The following is a 13,836-nucleotide window of genomic DNA, read 5'->3' as shown; positions in this document are numbered from 1 at the left end:
TCATCAGGCGTTAAAATATCGATGCTGTCAATGTAGCTGGTACTTGAGTTTGTCGGTCTTCGAGCTTCTCCCCGACACAATGTCCTTCAGAGATGCATGCGTGTATCGTAGTAAATGCAGTTACTGCATTAACAAACACACTGCTACCATTGAAATACTACATATTTTCAGTGCTATGAAGTGTTCGCCGTTGAAAATCAATTTCAAATATAATTATGGCAACAAACCGACTTATTCTATAACAAGTAACTTTCCACAAATCAAAGCTTTCCGCAAACAATCGTGGTCAGCCACTGAAAGTTTGTCGGCCGAAATCGAAATCACTCTAGACTTCAACATTTTATATTTTCCTTTCTTCCCCCTCCCATAATGCAACTTATTATTGACGTGTCTTCAAACGCCATTATGAACATACGACTTTAACAATTAAGTAAGTCTTAAGTACGTTGCAATGCTAACTTGTAAGTGAGAGTTCGACGAGGAAGCTACCTAATCACACGTAGTTAATCATGTTTCGCTGGAACCGTAGCAACTCGGCAAAGACCTTCCTGGTGGCAGGCGGAAGCAGTGTGTGGGGGCAGGTCGTGCTAATCTCAGCACTTCCGGCGTGCCGTATGGTTTTCGCGCGAGATACGTGTGACGACCAGTCTCCAACGCGTCGCCTACACGTTCGCTGCTCCGTAAGCTGAATAAGGTGAGGTGCCACAATTCCCGTTTATATACCCAAGGATTTTACTTCCATATTCGATCATTAACGTCAGGTCTGTTTTATTACGTGTACAACAGCGATATAACGATTTCTAGCGATCGCTGAAGGCCATACTGTTTATTCTGAGGCAGGCCAGTTTGAACGAATAACTGTTGCTCCAAGCTCGGGATCATATTTGAAAAAGGTCGGATTCTGTGGTAGTTCTCGCCTTGATACGTCGTTTTGACAGGAAACGTATTTACCTCAAACAGACGCCCAGAACTGTTGGCCTGTATCTCTGACGTCAGTCTCTTGCAGAATATTGGAACATCATTTATATTCGTGTATTGTGAAACTTATGGAGTCCGAAAATCTTATTGTAGGAATCAGCATAGGTACAGGCAACAACGATCGTTCGTCCAGAGACCTAGAAAGCAGTAGATAAGGGCGCGTTCCTTGACTTTCGGAAGGCTATCGATGTAGTTCCGCACTGCCGCCTAATGAGCAAAATACGAGCGTACGCCACATCAGACAAGCTGTGACTGGATTGAAGAGTCTCTAGCAAGCAGAACACAACAGGTCATTCTCAATGGTGAGAAGTCTTCGTATCTAAGACACTTCGGGCGTATCCCAAGGGAGTGATATTCTCACAATATGTACAAATGTCATAGTAGGCAACATCGAAAATTCCTCGAGGCTTTTCGCGGATGACGCGATGAAATTCACGAAACCTGGAGAGGATCGACACCTGGTGCAGGGGGTGGAAAGGGGGTGGAAACTGATACTCAATGTGAACAAATGTAACGTACTGCGAATACATATGCAAAAAGACTCTTTATTGTATGATTACACGATTACAGAACAATCACTGGAAGAAACGTCAAGCAATATATTGCTTATTGCTACGTATATTTCGCGAAAATACCGCGAAGAAAAAACAGTAGAGTTTCGAGCCCACACGAAAGCTTATCGGCCATCACTCTTCCAGCGAACCATACACGAGTGGGAAAGAAAAAGAGGTAACTATGTTACAGAAACCATCCTGCGCCACCCACCGCAAGATGGCTTGCGGAGTATAGCGCGAATATAGCTGGAGATGTGGATGTTCAGTCTTAGACATAAAAACTGACCGCCGGCCGGCCGCCACAGAGAATAAGTCCGAGTCGTTCACTTAAGGTGGCCAATAAAACTGACCGCCCCTGACAACTCTAAGCATCCACAACTATTTTTTTTTTACCTCATTTCGGTCTAAAGTTATGAGTCTGATTGAACAGCGAAGATAATTCGCTTAACACTATACTCACTAGCAATAACAAGTATTCCAGAAACAATTCCGCACGACAGCTCGTGGCTGCGTCGCAATCATAACAGGTCACACTCGAGCGTTTCCTCGCGCTGCAGCGGCTACCGGCCATCGGCCAGACGCCACCCGCCGCTTGAAATCCGGCGACGCCCATGTGAATGCGGCGCTACGCTGTCAGTGTATCTATCAACTGTCATTTTCGAATTTGAAGTTCTAGTTATCATCTTGCATACTTGAAAATCATAAACTACAGTAAAGCATTGAAAAATTGAGTCACGAGTAGAAAAAGGTGGAATATCTGCAACACAACATTTACGTTTGGTATAACAGAGGGGTGAATGCAGAGGAGGCAGCTAGAAAGATTTGAACTGTGTGTGGAGCGAGTGCTTTTGGGAAAAATACGCCAGAAAAAGATATTCTTGTTTCAGCAAAGATCGTTCTGGCATGAATGATTTTCCATATTAATGAAGTCTCGACTACTGATATATGTGATGGATTACCATTTTACCATCATGCGACATTTGCGTTCAACAGGCAAAGTTCAGAAGTCTGGTGTAGAAGTACTGCATGCTCTAATTCGAAGCAACAAAAATCAACGGAGTGACTATTATTGAACGTCATCAGGTCGTTCATTGAGCATTCCTATGCAGTACTGTTACTGGTGACATGTATGATGCCTTTATCGTTAACTTCTTAAGAAGAAATGAATGGCTGACCCTCACCAAAAGACGTAAACTCGAGCAAAGAGTAGTATGAACATAATATTTTACGTCTGATAGCTCCAAAAGTGTGTTTTCGGCTACGAATTTTGCCCCAAGGGGTGTGTGCAACACAGCTGAAATTTGTTGCCAACAACTAAGACACCTTTCGGTCGCAGTGTAAGAAAATCGAGCAACAAAACTACATCACCTGTGCTACAGCATGATAACGCACTCTATTGATTTGAGAAACAAAACTATCCAGCAGATTGATAGGAAAGTCGTCTCTCAGGCGCTTGTATTGATAGGGAAGTCCTCTCTCAAGCACTTGTCCCTCTCGTCATATATTCGTAAAATTTTACCTTTACCCCTCTTGATTGATCAACCGTCAAGGCAATTAATTTCTAGACGAAACACTCTTAAAACTACTGTGGTTTAATGACATCGTTAGAACCAGTAGGTTTCTACTGGCGTAGAATTTGTAAACAACTTTAGCATTGTCAGATCGCTTTAGATATCGTGAAAGAAAATTCTGCTGCTGATTAATTTCTCTTTGATGATTACAGTTGCGTTTAGTAAACTAATGGAAAACGTAACTAAAATATTCACTGTACTAATACCAATTAAATTCAGTTTACTACAGAAACATCACGACGGCAGTCTATCTTAATGAAGCATTAAGTGTCTGTAAGGCGATTGAGCCTATTTTGACACGAATTAGTAGGATATTACCGACTTTTGACTTCGAAAAGATCTGTTTTTACTTCATTTCCTGTATCATACGCAAGTATTACGAAAATGTGGCACTTCATGGATAAAATTATGTATTCACAACAACAAAAAATATGTCGGCAGAATCAAAAGTGGCATTACGAATTTGACAGTACCGTAAGGTTTTCGCTCTGACACTTAGGGTTTCTGAAAGTAGCAAGAAGAATTTTGCTCGAGCGTTGTCTTACGGTTCCCTTATTGAGTTTGTATCTGCCTGCTTGTAGCTCTGCTACAGAAGAATTAAAAATCTGGCTTTGAGCGAGTCTCGTAAGGCGAACGAAAGCAGCTTGCACCTGGTAGCCAAGCATGTTTGTTACCTGGGAACTGGTTTTTTCCTAAAGTGGGCAGACATCCTTTGCTGGTTGAATTGTTGGCAAATGTCAATCAGACGTATGCCGTTGGTCTAAGGCTTTCGGTGTGTTGAATTTGTACCAATGATTTTTCTACAGGTTTTTTTCTGTCCGAAATAGAGAGCTGAAGTCTCCCATTAGTATTTTCACGTCATCTTGGTGAATTTTGCTCATAGTATTTTCGTGTGTGTTCCAGAATTTTTGGACATTTTCGGTGTTTTTCTTACTTTCGATGTTGGTGGGGGCATGTGCATTGATGAGTGTTTATTTTGTACTGGGGCTCTGGATGAGCATATTCATAAGTCGATTGTTGATGGGCGTGATTTCTTTGACAGAGTTGATGATAGATCTGTGCTCGAGAAATGCAATGCCGAAGATTGGTACGTCTTTCGCTACCTTTCGTTGTATTTTGCTCTTGAAGATGCAATGGTTTCCGTAATGCAAGGTTTCATTGCCACGTAGTCATGGTTCTTGAAGAACAAGGATGAGAAATTTTTGTCGGTCGATTTTTTTTGTGAGAATATTTAGTTTTCGTGTTTGTATCAATGTATCGATGTTTAGTTTTCAAATGCATGTTTTCTGCATGTAGGGAAATTTACCAGAGATCTTCGATATTCTCTGCCGTGCTAACCTGGACTCCCCAGAATCCGAAAATCCAACTGCCGCCTGTCGACAGGCGGGTTGTGTATCACCTGGGGTAAAGTTGACTTTGCTTGCTCAGTTCATGTTTGCTTGTGTTTCATTGGTTTGGCCAGGGTTATTCCAGGACCGGGCAGGACCAGAGGGTGTTGAAGCCGTTGGAAGCAAATATTTTCAGCCGAGCTCATTGAGCTAACAGACGGTGACCAGAGTAGCGGTGATTTTCATTCAGACGCGTCTGGATTTTGGGCTCAGCGGATTGAGAAGCCGTTCAGGATTGTGTTAGTATTTGGTTCACCCCAAGTATTTGATTTCCTAGGTACCACCCATATGGGGGAGGGTTTCCCATATCGGCCACACGGGATTATTATTATTATTATTGTCATTATGTCATCAGCAAATCCGAAATGGTGTATCTTCCCACCACTGAAATAGATGTGTATTGTTCGATTCAGTATTTCCATCACATAAATATGGGTTATAATTACGTTACATTGCTACTAGAAGATATATTTCTCACTTTTTCTTAGAGAGTTGCTACCTGTTACTCCATCATAGGAATTTATGTGCGCAGCATTGTTGCAATACAGACGTATAATTATTTGGGTCTCGAGGAGTAATCGAAAGTTTTCAGTGCTAGACGCACGACATCGTCCGAACGCTCGCGGGAATACAGTGTGGAGGCGATGGGAATTCACGTCTGACGAGGAGCGTGTGTAGATAAGTGCTGCAGAGAGGTTGGCTGCTGCGTCCCGACAGTGCCCACTGGCAGAGGTTCGAGTCCTCCCTCTGGCATGTGTGTGTGTATTGTCCATGGCGTAAGTTGGATTAAGTAGTGTGTAAGCTTAGGGACAGATGACCTAAGCAGCTTGGTCTCATAAGTTCTTACCACAAGTTTACAAAATTGTAAATCCAAAATACTGCATCTCGGTACTTACAATAGTGCAATAGGTGCGCACTGGTTAGATGTAACTGAAGAGAGTCTCCAACTCGGATTGTGGTTAAGGGCGAATCCCAAGCGCATGGCCACGAACATTTGGTCAAATGGCTCTGAGCACTATGTGACTCAACTGCTGAGGTCATAAGTCCCCTAGAACTTAGAACTACTTAAACCTAACTAACCTAAGGACAACACACACATCCATGCCCGAGGCAGGATTCGAACCTGCGACCGTAGCGGTCGCGCGGTTCCAGACTGTAGCGCCAGAACCGCTCGGCCACCAGCGGCCGGCACGAACATTTGGGAGCGGAAACTTAATGTCATCGGAACCTTGTTGAAGGACCATGATATGCGATCGTTAGACCAACTGCAGAAAGTTCAGTTTATAAATACATACATACTTAGCAAAATATGTCATGTCGCAGCAGTCTTACCGATACTGCAGGTCACTGCACATAAAATATTAGCTGTAGCTTCTTGGTACGTGTGGAAACAAAATATCTTCAAAGTATCCTTCCACACGGCGACTTTTCAGAGGCAAAACGGTGGACTTGGAATTAAAGACGTGCTTTAAAACTAATACATGCCACTAAGACAAGCATCACGAAACTTCTGTTACTCGCGTTAGATCTTGGGGATAGGAACGCTCCTGTTAATGTATCACGTCAGCCTAGATTACGTCCGAAAGTACTATGGCGATTCGAGATATATAAGACTTCCACCAGCACAAACCAACACTACAACCGTCTATGATTATATTACCAGACATCATCTTCGCAAACCAATTCCGGTAAGTTAACCTACAACAAACTGGAGGAACGTCTGGAATAATATCAACAATAAAATTATACCAACTAGAGTCATTGCCGTATTGTGCGACGTTGCAAACGAAACCATACCCACAGCGGAACGATTATGGAAAATCAAATTGATACCAACTCCATACTGCGACAAATGTCGGCTTGTAGAAACTGTAGCGCACATCATCTTATGTGAAAATAAAATCAGAATCTGGAACTGGACTAGGAAGAAATTAGCACTTACAACAGAACCGCAGAAAGTCATACACCGATCACTGAAGCTTTACAACCCGACTGGAAATGTTACCCATCCGCAAAGAATAACAGTTATTCGTGGCCTCTGGGACAGTTTGTGTTTTACGTCGTAACAAACAAAACTTAGAAGAGTGCATGTTCTATATAGCAAAAGAACATTTTAAGCTGAAGAAGAATAACAAATATAAGGAATGGTTTAAATTTTTTTATCTTTTGCTTTATGTGAGCTATAAAGAGGTGGACAGTTTTATTGATTAGAAGCAGAATACTATTCTTTCACTTTTTTTTATTCCTGGAATATTCTTTTACGTTGGTTCTAAAATCAGAACTGTTCTAATTTGGCAAAACCCCTCCGGCTCCGAAATTTCTTTCATTTGTTGAAAAATATATGGCTTCCTTACAGACCTCATATGCATCCAGTCATAATATCTTCAATTGTGAATATATTTCTGAACGAATGTTTGTTATGTATTTTTCCGTCACCCTTTTCACTGTTAGAAGTTATGTTCTACAAGGAACGCACGCCATTGGAGGCGGCAATCTGTAATTTATTTTACCTTAATTACTATTTCAATTTTGTCCTACAATTTAAAGGAATATACGGGTGCAAACATGGGATACATGGGAATAATGCAGCTGCTCAGTGACAGGTGTGGGAGAGGCAACCGCGCGGGATTAGCCGAGCGGTCTAAGGCGCTGCAGTCATGGACTGTGCGTTTTGTCTCGGCGGAGGTTCGAGTCCTCCCTCGGGCATGTGTGTGTGTTTTTCTCCTTAGGATAATTTAGGTTAAGTAGTGTGTAAGCTTAGGGACTGATGACCTTAGCAGTTAAGTCTCATAAGATTTCACACACATTTGAACATTTGGGGGAGGCGTTGTGGCCAGGCCTCGGATCTTCAACCCCTGCCCTCTTTGCCTCAGCCTACCTGGTGCTGAAAGTCTTCTCAAACTTTAAAAATAAATAATAGTGCTGTGATCAACACTTCTGTCTAGTAAGCAGGAGGTCTAAGTTCGAAGCCCAATCGGTCACAAATTTCCATCTGCCGTCGTTGCTGTATTTCAACACGCTGTGACAGTGTGGACGTCGGTCCTCCGATATTTAAGATGCAATTGTTTTTTGAGGCAATAGAGGTGATTTGCGAACATTTGTCTTGCCATCAGTGTAACGGGACTTCACAGGCATTCAACCCTTATTCATTGCTTTGTGCCGGCGCTAACTGTTCTAATTTGTTAGACTGTAGTTCATATTTAGTCAAATAACGAATGGTCAATATACAAGTATGCCGGCCTGTGTTGCCGAGCGGTCCTAGGCGCTACAGTCTGGAGCCGCGCGACCGCTACGGTCGCAGGTTCGAATCCTGGCTCGGGCATGGATGTGTCTGATGTCCTTAGGTTAGTTAGGTTTAAGTATTTCTAAGTTCTAGCGGACTGATGACCTCAGAAGTTAAGTCCCATAGTGCTCAGAGCCATTTGAACCATTTTTGAAGTATACAAGTATTTACGAACAGTAGAAGCAGGATTGCAGCGAACTGATCACTTAACCAAGTGCAACATAGAGTACCTGTGTAATGAGTCATTCCAGTTGCATAGCTGATGGTATTAATTGTTAAGCAATTCATTGCAGAATTAATGTAATACCCGCACGATGATCTCTGTAGTCATACTGTATCATTAGCAGCCCGCGAATGGAGTACTAAGTTCGTTAAATCGGATTACTCAAGATGAGGCCAAATAAAGACAAGCGACGACACCACAACACTATCTTTACTTAAGTAGGTAGTCAGCGCTAAATTATGTGTGCCACCATTAACGTTACTCTAAGCAGTTTGACAGCATAACACCACCACAACTACTGACAACCTGAACCATTATCTTCACGCAGTTGTGGTTCAAATGGTTCAAATGGCTCTGAGCGCTATGGGACTTAACATCTAGGGTCATCAGTCCCCTAGAACTTAGAATTACTTAAACCTAACTAACCTAAGGACAGCACACAACACCCAGCCATCACGAGGCAGAGAAAATCCCTGACCCCGCCGGGAATCGAACCGGGGAACCCGGGCGTGGGAAGCGAGAACGCTACCGCACGACCACGAGATGCGGGCTCACGCAGTTGTGACTCGCAGTGATTGCAAGTTGCTGATGTTTTTCAAGAATAGCGGAACGTGCCTCTGAAGTTGCATTTGCATTACGACTAGGACGGAGAGAATCCTAAATAACAGTAATAGGTCACCCAGCGAAGAGAAGAGTCCACGTATTGTCTCAAGTTCTTGCAGTCTGATATTCTTTTGGCTATCGGAATACTCATATGGGAATTATAAAAAAGTAATTGCTAGAACGCTCAACTACCTCAATAACACTACATTCTGGATTGAATACGACTCGGAAAGCGACGTTAATTTGACGTTTCCATCCATCTCCTGATGTCTTACTGAATGAAGTCTGAAGTGCACCCACAGTTGTGTTGCCTGCCGCAAGGATTCTGTGAAGTGTTGTGGCAGCTGGCAGTCATTGCTGAATACAGACATGTGCAAATATCCTCACTGCTCTAGGGAAACTCGCCTTTGTTGCATTTTTTCCGTACCGTAATTAGCACAATAACATAAGGCTTGTTCTGCTGAAGAACTTGATGCCCACAAGTCCTTAAATAAGAATCTCCTAGCGGGAGTAATGCATGAAAGTAAACAGACTGTTGGACAAAAGAATGGACAGCTCCCTGCATTTTTCGTTTCCGATAGCGCCAACGATAAGAATCTGGTGCATATTATGCTTCAGAACCCTAAACTGTTTATTTTTTTTGCTTCATAGTAAAACAAAAGTTATGATACGAGAAGAGGAAATGCCTTATATCCTTCTCAGGAACTTTAGTTTTTCGTGTTCATTTTCTCACTTCATACTAAGGGCGTTAATATGAGAAGAGGAAATGAAATATACGCTTCCAAGACATAATATTTCCTCGTGTGCTACTACTGCATACATGAAAGCCCTGCAGTTAATTTTTGTATGTTGGATAAATTTTGATATCACCTCACATTCCTTTGTGAGAAGGTTCCTATTTTCTTGGGATTCAAATAGAGTGGACATTTCATCACTTGTTAATATTCTGATGACTAATGACATGATCCCCGTTGCAATTGCTCCATGGCGCCTGTGAGTAGAGTCTTACGTTGGTTACTATACGAACACGCAGGCAGTGATATCCGCTCACTGCAGTCAGAGCCAAGGTGTTTTATTTCGGTTTATGGCAAAGCGTCTGCTGCAGTGTCCACGCTCAGCCAACATAAACAAATCGCGGCGGCATTGGGCACAGCTAATCGCTGCACTTGTCGCGAGCCTCGACAACAAGAGCGCACTGTCTCTGCTAACGATACTATGGAGTTAATACATCTTACTTAACGTAATATGCAAGACGTGGGTTGGGTAAAAATTCAGTTTGTAACTTCCCATCGCATTAAAATACTTTACAGTCAAATTTGATGCAATATTTGTTGTTGGTTCTCTCTCTAATGTTAATAGTATTGATTCAGATTGTGCGTGAACACGAAAACACACACACACACACACAAACAGTCATTGAATCCAGTGAGGGTGACAATTACTGTGTGTTGAACAACACATGCAACAGTCAGTTCCTCAGTCGGCGTCGAGTGGATGAGATTTTTCAATTACCTTGCATTGCAAGAACTGTAAGGAGGAGACTGAAAGTAAATGCACTTGTATGCTAAAGAGCTGCAACAAAGCAAAGCTTGACCGATATCAGCTAATTGTCCACATGGGTTTTGTGGACGAGTATACTTTTAATAACCAACCCACCCACGATCATTATGTAAGATTTCTCGAAGGCGTAGGGGCATTGATTTCATTAAGTCGTCGACAGTGTAGAGTGATGGTTTACTTTCCACCATACGTTTTCTATATTCGTCCAAAGGTCGCTTGCATTTGTAGGTCCACAGGGCAATTACCTTGTTACCTCTGCCCACATACTCTCTATCTGGTTGATGTTCGGTGATCGTGAATCAAACGGCAACAGCTTTATCCTCTCTTGACCCTGAAACCAATCTCGCACTGCTATGCTATGATGATTGGGGCTCTGCTCTTGTAAACAAACTGTTATCTCTTTAGGTCATATATTTATATTTAAATAACGTATTTGTAATATGCACATTGGATTATTATTTTCCACAGTATTTAAGAATTCAGCCCCTGTCATAGATAAGTGACCTAGATTCAACAGTCCAATTAAGAATGTGGTTTACCCAGTCTATCACATGATGAGAGTCGTAGTCGGATATCCACATTAAGACTGACTGACTGAATCCGATTATAACGATCTGGTATAGAAATGAAATTACAGAAATTGGATAATTGGAACGTCTGTATTGCAACAATGCTGCGCACATAAATTCCTATGATGGAGTAATAGGTAGCAACTCTCTAAGAAAAAGTGAGAAATATATCTTCTAGTAGCAATGTAACGTAATTATAACCCATATTTATGTGATGGAAATACTGAATCGAACAATACACATCTATTTCAGTGGTGGGAAGATACACCATTTCGGATTTGCTGATGACATAATGACAATAATAATAATAATAATCCCGTGTGGCCGATATGGGAAACCCTCCCCCATATGGGTGGTACCGAGGCAATCAAATACTTGGGGTGAACCAAATACTAACACAATCCTGAACGGCTACTCAATCCGCTAAGCCCAAAATCCAGACGCGTCTGAATGAAAATCACCGCTACTCTGGTCACCGTCTGTTAGCTCAATGAGCTCGGCTGAAAATATTTGCTTCCAAAGGCTTCAACACCCTCTGGTCCTGCCCGGTCCTGGAATAACCCTGGCCAAACCAATGAAACACAAGCAAACATGAACTGTGTAAGCAAAGTCAACTTTACCCCAGGTGGTACACAACCCGCCTGTTGACAGGCGGCAGTTGGATTTTCGGATTCTGGGGAGTCCAGGTTAGCACGGCAGAGAATATCGAAGATCTCTGGTAAATTTCCCTACATGCAGAAAACATGCATTTGAAAACTAAACATCGATACATTGATACAAACACGAAAACTAAATATTCTCACAAAAGAAATCGACCGACAAAAATTTCTCATCCTTGTTCTTCAAGAACCATGACTACGTGGCAATGAAACCTTGCATTACGGAAACCATTGCATCTTCAAGAGCAAAATACAACGAAAGGTAGCGAAAGACGTACCAATCTTCGGCATTGCATTTCTCGAACACAGATCTATCATCAACTCTGTCAAAGAAATCACGCCCATCAACAATCGACTTATGAATATGCTCATCCAGAGCCCCAGTACAAAATATACACTCATCAATGCACATGCCCCCACCAACATCGAAAGTAAGAAAAACACCGAAAATGTCCAAAAATTCTGGAACACACACGAAAATACTATGAGCAAAATTCACCAAGATGACGTGAAAATACTAATGGGAGACTTCAGCTCTCTATTTGGGACAGAAAAAACCTGTAGAAAAATCATTGGTACAAATTCAACACACCGAAACCCTTAGACAAACGGCATACGTCTGATTGACATTTGCCAACAATTCAACCACCAGAGGATGTCTTCCCACTTTAGGAAAAAGCCAGTTCCCAGGTAACAAACATGCTTGGCTACCAGGTGCAAGCTGCTTTCGTTCGCCTTACGAGACTCGCTCAGAGCCAGATTTTTAATTCTTTTGTAGCAGAGCTACAAGCAGGCAGATACAAACTCAATAAGGGAACCGTAAAACAACGCTCGAGCAAAATTCTTCTTGCTACTTTCAGAAACACTTAGTGTCAGAGCGAAAACCTTACGGTACTGCCAAATTCGTAATGCCACTTTTGTTTTCTGCCGACATATTTTTTGTTGTTGTGAATACATAATTTTATCCATGAAGTGCCACATTTTCGTAATACTTGCGTATGATACAGGAAATGAAGTAAAAACAGATCTTTTCGAAGTCAAAAGTCGGTAATATCCTACTAATTCGTGTCAAAATAGGCTCAATCGCCTTACAGACACTTAATGCTTCATTAAGATAGACTGCCGTCGTGATGTTTCTGTAGTAAACTGAATTTAATTGGTATTAGTACAGTGAATATTTTAGTTACCTTTTCCATTAGTTTACTAAATGCAACAGTAATCATCAAAGAGAAATTAATCAGCAGCAGAATTTTCTTTCACGATATCTAAAGCGATCTGACAATGCTAAAGTTGTTTACAAATTGTACGCCAGTAGAAACCTACTGGTTCTAACGATGTCATTAAACCACAGTAGTTTTAAGAGTGTTTCGTCTAGAAATTAATTGCCTTGACGGTTGATCAATCAAGAGGGGTAAAGGTAAAATTTTACGAATATATGACGAGAGGGACAAGTGCTTGAGAGAGGACTTCCCTATCAATACAAGTGTCTGAGAGACGACTTTCCTATCAATCTGCTGGATAGTTTTGTTTCTCAAATCAACAGAGTGCGTTATCATGCCGTAGCACAGGTGATGTAGTTTTGTTGCTCGATTTTCTTACACTGCGACCGAAAGGTGTCTTAGTTGTTGGCAACAAATTCCAGCTGTGTTGCACACACCCCTTGGGGCAAAATTCGTAGCCGAAAACACACTTTGGAGCTATCAGACGTAAGATATTATGTTCATACTACTCTTTGCTCGAGTTTACGTCTTTTGGTGGGGGTCAGCCATTCATTTCTTCTTAAGCAGTTAACGATAATGGCATCATAACACGTCACCAGTAATAGTACTGCATAGGAATGCTCAATGAGCGACCTGATGACGTTCAATAATAGTCACTCCGTTGATTTTTGTTGCTTCGAATCAGAGCATGCAGTACTTCTACACCAAACTTCTGAACTTTGCCTGTTGAACGCAAATGTCGCGTGATGGTAAAATGGTAATCTAACACATATATCAGTAGTCGAGATTTCATTAATGTGGAAAATCATTCATGCTAGAATGATCTTTGCTGAAACAAGAATATCTTTTTCTGGCGTATTTTTCCCAAAAGCACTCGGTCCACACACAGTTCAAATCTTTCTAGCTGCCTCCTCTGCATTCACCACTCTGTTATACCAAAAGTAAACGTGTTGCAGATGTTACACCTTTTTCCACTTGCGACTCAATTTTACAATGCTTAACTGTAGTTCATGATTTTGAAGTATGCAAGATGATAACTAGAACTTCAAATTCGAAAATGACAGTTGATAGATACACTGACAGCGTGGCGCCGCATTCACTTGGGCGTCGCCGGATTTCAAGCGGCGGGTGGCGTCTGGCCGATGGCCGGTAGCCGCTGCAGCGCGAGGATCGCTCGAGCGTGAGCTGTTATGATCGCGACGCAGCCATGAGCTGTCGTGCGGAATTG

At 42.0% G+C, this 13,836-nt stretch overlaps 1 protein-coding gene across 2 annotated transcripts in view; it reads left to right on the top strand.

The window, feature by feature from the left end:
• Window positions 1–574: 574 nt before the first annotated feature.
• The window catches only part of LOC126480396 (prolargin-like), a 119,645-nt gene continuing 106,383 nt past the window's right edge, over window positions 575–13,836 (top strand). For both annotated transcript variants that reach the window (XM_050103862.1, XM_050103861.1), the window contains exon 1: window positions 575–694. The gene's annotated coding sequence lies outside the window, so the exon portion shown is untranslated. The remainder of the gene's footprint in view (window positions 695–13,836) is intronic.

This window comes from Schistocerca serialis, chromosome 1, assembly GCF_023864345.2.
Source record: "Schistocerca serialis cubense isolate TAMUIC-IGC-003099 chromosome 1, iqSchSeri2.2, whole genome shotgun sequence".
Taxonomy (NCBI): domain Eukaryota; kingdom Metazoa; phylum Arthropoda; class Insecta; order Orthoptera; family Acrididae; genus Schistocerca; species Schistocerca serialis.
Note: the sequence above shows the minus strand (reverse complement) of the source record. Positions and strands in the feature narration are given on the sequence as shown.